A 6,342-nucleotide genomic window follows, 5' to 3' on the forward strand; every position below is an offset into this window, starting at 1 on the left:
CCAAAGTGGGCAAGTCTGCTGGCCCCGTTCTTCTCCTGGAACGCCCAAAAGGTCTATTGGGACCTTACCGACGAAAAGTCAGCAAACTACGACGGTCTCAAATGGGAGATACTAAGCCACTACGTGTAAAGCCTGGCCCATTGGGCCATACTGTTCCACGACTGGAGGTTTGTGGCCGATGCTCCCCACGAGCCCAGATGAGCAACCTACTACACATCACCAGGGAATGGCTCCTAACCGATGTATCCACCCTCTCCATCCTAGACAAAGTGGTTCTGGATCACTTTTTACGGGCGCTACCCCATGACAAGCGAGTCTATGAGCGCCGCAGACCTTGGAGGGCCTTCTGGGAGCAGTAAAGACACACCAGAACACTGAAGCCCTGCTGAGGGGGAGCCGGGCAGAGTTGGGGACTGTCGGAGGGGACGGAATGACAGCCCCACCGCTGTATACCCTGAACAGACAGTAGGCAGGGCCAAAGGGCTGCAGACTCGTGGAGAGATGAGGGAGTGCCGACCCACCGCCACCGACCCCAGGTAGATGGAGACCAAAGGAGGTGTTTGAGTGTGACGCCCTAGGGCACTTTGCCTGGAATTTCCCAGCTCGAGAGGAGTCGATGCCATCTGCAAGCCTGGAGCCTGGATGCAAGCCTCAGGGAGTGTGGTTACACTTGTAGCCACGAGCCTGCTGCCCCAAGGGACCGAACGTGGTAGGGAGATTCCTGTGTCCACGGTGACACAAAGCGTTATCCAACCGTACAGGCCAATATCGCAACGCCACAAGGGAGAAGCCAGATGATAGTGGGTGCCGTACCGGAGTTGCCGGTACCCCTCCTCGTGGGACAAGACTGGTTATGACACTGGATGCACGAGCTGAGGAAAAAGGTATGAGCCGGCCGAAGATGAGAGCGAGGACGACCCGTCACCTGCGCAAACCCGTATCTATGGGTCCGGAGTCAGAGGGGGTGCTTGAACCCGACCCCCCCTGGTGAACAACTGGAGGCGGAGCCCATCCTCCCCCTCATCGATTTCGAGGGACCAGCCGAAACACCCTCTGGGGGCCAACTGAGGAGACAATTTGGGACTGCCCAGTGGTAGGATCCGAACTTGAAAGCCGCTGCAGCAAAAGTGATAGCGGTAGATGGACAGCTACTTCTGAGGGTGAGTGACTGGCAATAACCCCATTTCCAAATCAAGAATAACTTTTTGTTTCAGGTGTCGCGCCAACAGGGGAAACTTCGAGAGGTACTGTTGCTGCCACGACGGTACATGGGAACCGTTCTTCAACTGGTCCACACCCACCTGTTGGGGGCGCACCTGGGAATGGAGAAGACCCGGGAATGGATCGCCGCCCGGTTCTACTGGCCTGGGATGAAGAGGGCCGTGGAAGACTATTGTCGCAGCTGCCCGGAGTGTCAAATCACTGCCCTAAGAGCACACTTCTGAAACATGCTGGTCCCCCTAACGATCATCGGGGTGCCCTTTGAATGCACCTTGGACTACGTGGGACCCCTGGTAAAAACAGCACGAGGACATCAGTACATCCTGGTAATAGTAGATTATGTCACCCGGTATCCCGAGGCCATTCCCCTGTGGGCGGAGGTATCCAAGGGAATTGCCTGGGGGCTGTTCCACCTCTTTAGCCGGGTGGGCATCCCGAATGAGATCCTGACAGACCAAGGTACTGAGTTTATGTCCCGCCTAATGAAAGATTTGTGTGCTCTCCTACAGATCAAGCAGATCTGGACCTCTGTCTTTTTCCCGCAGACAGATAGGCTCATCGAGCAGTTCAATTAAACACTTAAACAAATGCTGCAGAAGGTCATCAAGCAGGATGTGAAGAACTGGGAGCAGCTACTACCCCACCTAATGTTCTCGGTCCGAGAAGTGCCCCAGTTATCCACCGGGTTTTCCCCTTTTGATCACCTCTACTGGAGGAGAACACACGGCCTACTGGACCTCGCCAAGGAGGTGTGGGAAGCCTAACCGACCCTCCTTAAGCAGCGTGGTAGAACACGTGGAGACGATGAGGGAGTGGATGACAGCCATATAGCCAGTGGTAAGGGAACATATCGAGAAGGCCCAACGCGCCCAAGTCCAGGTCTACAATCGGGGAACCCAGCCCTGAGAATTCCAGGTGGGAGACAAGGTGTTGGTCTTAATCCCCAAGGCAGAAAGTAAGTTCCTGGCAACATGGCACAAGGTGATAGAGAAGCTGGTCAATTACCGCGTATGGCTGCTGGGAAGACAGAAACCCCAACAGATTTACCATGTGAACCTATTGAAGAAGTGGCATGAGAGGACAGCCTTGGCCGTGTTATGGTTGGGACCCAGGACGCCAAAGGTACCAGTGGTGGTCGCAAGCAATGAGGACCTCGACCCGGCCCAGAAGCAATCTCTCCAGGAGCTCATCAATTGGAACACGGCGGTTTTCTCTGAGAAGCCGGGCTGCTCATTGAACACCACGTCACACATCCGCACCCAGTCCGGGGAAACGGTATGGAAGAGGCCATATCGGATTCCCGAGGCACGAAGGAAGGCTGTGAAGCAGGAAGTGGAGACTATGCTGAGGATGGGGGTATTTGAAGTCCCACAGCACATGGTGCAGCTCCATCGTGTTGGGTTCCCAAACTAGATGGTAGCCTGCGCTACTGTAATGATTTCCTGGGTGTGAACGACATCAGCGTGTTCGATGCCTACCCTATGCCGAGGGTGGACAAGCTCATCAACCGATTGGGAAAGGCCTGGTACATCAGCACCCTCGATCTTGCCAAAGGATATTGACAGGTACCATTGGCAGCCTGCTCCCGGAAGAAGAGGGCATTGTCAACACCGGACGGATTATATCAGTACCAGGTGCTCCCATTCGGTCTCCACGAAGCCCTGCCCATGTTCCAGCGCCTGATGGACAAAGTACCACCAACAGTACACAGAGGCCTATTTGGATGATATCATCATCCACAGCCAAGGTTGGGAAGAGCACCTGACGCGCCTCCAGACAGTACTGGACGCATTCAGGCAAGCCGGGTTGACGGCGAACCCCAAGAAATGCAAACTAGTGTTCGAGGAGGTGGAGTACCTGGGGTATTTGATCGGACAGAACGTCAAGCCCCAGAAGAGGAAGGTCCACACGGTACGTGACTGGCCCATTCCACGCACCAAAACACACATTAAGTCCTTCCTTGGACTGGCAGGATACTACAGCCGGTTTATCTCCAACTTTGCGGCTATAGCCCCCCCCTTACCGATCTAACCAGAGCCCGCCTCCCGAAAACAGTGAAATGGACAGGCGAGACCGAAGCAGTGTTCAGGCACCTGAAGGAAGCGCTGTGCTCCCATCCGATTCTCGTATCGCCTGATTTCCAGGTGCCATTGTTGGTCCAGACAGACGAATGCGACACGGGACTAGGGGCCATCCCTAGTCCACCTCCCAGGAGCACCCCATTGTGTACATAAGACTATTTGGAGCTGATTGTGGTTGGTGAGTAATCAAGGGGCTGATTGCTCACCAGCTGGACGAGATCCATAAAGCTGCCAGAAGGGCAACACATGGGAGAGGGGACTGGGTGAATAGAGGTTACTCCCGTGTAATCATGCTCAGTCCCAGAGATAACGGAGGGAGCTCAATTTTGTTCCCCCCATGATACAGCAAGACCCCGGAACCCAGAAGACGGTATGCCAGTCTCCTGGAGGAGACCCTTTCTTTTTCTTTGTTATTTACTTTAAATTAACACCCTTGATACCGAGCTAATCCAACTCTGTCCATGTCTGATATGTGTAAACGTCTTGACCAAACCCCCTGGTCTGCCACAATATTTACCAAAGGGTCCCAGGGGACTGGCAATTCCCCCTTTGGACACATGACTCACATTGTGATTCAATGCATCCCAATAAAACAACAACGCTGCCTGTTAAATAAAAAATAAACAAATTAGAATAACAAATGAAATTAGAATTACAACTCTTGATAACTCCATAAGGAAATAATTGTATCCCATAAGGTAATGGTAAAATAGACCAGAGACGGCTGTCCCTCATTCAGGGGCAGCGTTCTCTCTCTGTCTTCTTGTGGGACAAAAGTTCTCACGATAACTGACACATCATACAGTCCTATTGGCTTAGGATCATTTTAACGTTGTACTATCTATAGCAAATGTAGGTTATAATAGTCAACAATAACAACAACATATTTATTATAATTTGATGCATTGTGCTGGGAAATTGAGCATAAAAATACAAATATACACTGAGTGTACAAAACATTAAGATTATCCTTTGGGTGGTGGACCATTCCAGATATACACAGAAAACTCTTGAGCGTGAAAAACCCAGCAGCGTTGCAGTTCTTGACACAAGCCGGTGCGCCTGGCATTACTACCATACCCCCTTCGAAGGCACTTAAATATTTTGTCTTTCCCATTCACCCTCTGAATGGCATACAATTGTCTCAAGGCTTAAAAATATTCTTTAACCAGTCTCCTCACCTTCATCTACACTGATTGAAGTGGATTTAACAAGTGACATCAGTAAGGGATCATAGCTTTTACCTTGATTCACCTGTTCAGTTTATGTCATGTAAAGAGCAGGTGTCCTTAATGTTTGTACACTCAGTGTATGTTTTGCTTTTGTATGAAAACTGCTGTTTGTGGCAAGTGTTATTGATGAGATTAATAATTACCACGTTGTTACACAATGTTACAAATTGTATTGAGCCTCAAACATACAACATTACAAATCTACAACAATTACAATTTAGAGTGATAAAGATTTGTGGAAATATTGATGTACCACATAATTGATCTATATTACATTTTTCTAATGTGTATGTAATGGAAGATTGTGGGAGTTTCTTCTGTTACTGCTAACAGTACCAAAGTCACAGTCACATGCAGCCTGTTAACTCCTTATCAGCTGTGTTTGAGCTGGAAGGCTGGTGTGTAAACCCCGGGATGTGAGTTTCCACAGGAGGTTGCTGGCACCTTAATTTGAGTAGGACGGGCTCATTGTAATGGCTGGAATTGAATGAATGGTATCGTATCGAACTCATCAAACACATAGTTTCCATGTGTTTGATACTCTTCCATTTACTTCATTCCAGACATTATTATGAGCTGTACTCTCCTCAGCAGCCTCCTGTGTATTTTGCATAATGTATAATGTCATGTACACAGTATTGCTATTCTCTGTAGTCTTTGCAGTCAACTCATATTCAAAGAGTCAATTCACCATCACTTGACACATTTGAGTTTGTAAAAATGTATGATATTATTGTGTCCAATACCATAATGAGAAACTCCTTCGTGTCTTCATTGAGCATTAGAATCAGGGTCATGGAGGCCCATCTGAACTCAACAAATAGGATATGTGACTCAGATGGTGTGTGGATCAACATGACAGTGCTGGGGACTGCAGATAGAAGACATTAGTCATAAAGTGTAATAATAGTGACATACAAGTCTATAGAAAGTGTTATTTAATGAATTAATATTGTATATATACTTATTTTCCAGACTCTGACATTGCTCGTTCTGATTTTTTGGGGATATGTGTGTATTGTTTGGTATACTGCACTGTTGAAGCTAGAAACTAGTGCTTGTTGAGTTACTAGGGAGCGACGTTCAAAGGCAACTAGTTAGTGTTGCAATGCCTGCAGCGTGAACTGAATCTACCCAGGAGCGACTGAGGACAGGACGGTTGGAAGATGGCGAAAGTGGATGCTGAGTTCGATTCAAGCTGAATGATTCAATTCTGAATGGACAACAGTAGTATCGAAAACTGAAACAAAAAGGAAACTGTTTAAATTGGAGTGGAGGATAATAATAGGATAATGAATCACTTCTCTTCGTGATGTGTTTGTTGAGTAAGGATGCATATGTGGGAAACCCGTTTGAGGTGTCAAAAATGGTTAAGTATGCGCATGGAAAAGTGGAGTCTGAGTGACCAGGAGTGGTCTTGATTCATTGTATTTTTATAGAGCAGAGGAAGATTGCAGTGGGCCTCTAAAGAATTCGGACAACAGAAGTTTCGTGTTTTGAACTTCGGAGTAGAACACCCAGGGGTGATGAAAGATGTTCAGGTTGAATACCTGAAGTAAATTACTTGTGTGTTTCCCGACGTCTGACCCCCTGGATGATTGGAGTTATAGAAGAAAGTCTGTCCTGTTGTTTTATGATTAAGAGCAAATACCTACGCATGTGAAGCTTGGTTATGTAAGATACAGCGTATGAGTGTTACGATTAGCGAAGGGGGGGAACCCAAGAGTCGACTCAGCAGAGGAAACCGGGATGAATGTACAAAATGTTTATTGAACACAGCCAATGGGGAGTACAGAACTGGGACAGCT

The sequence above is a fragment of the Oncorhynchus gorbuscha genome, linkage group LG04 (genome assembly GCF_021184085.1).
Source record: "Oncorhynchus gorbuscha isolate QuinsamMale2020 ecotype Even-year linkage group LG04, OgorEven_v1.0, whole genome shotgun sequence".
In the NCBI taxonomy this organism is placed as follows: Eukaryota; Metazoa; Chordata; class Actinopteri; order Salmoniformes; family Salmonidae; genus Oncorhynchus; species Oncorhynchus gorbuscha.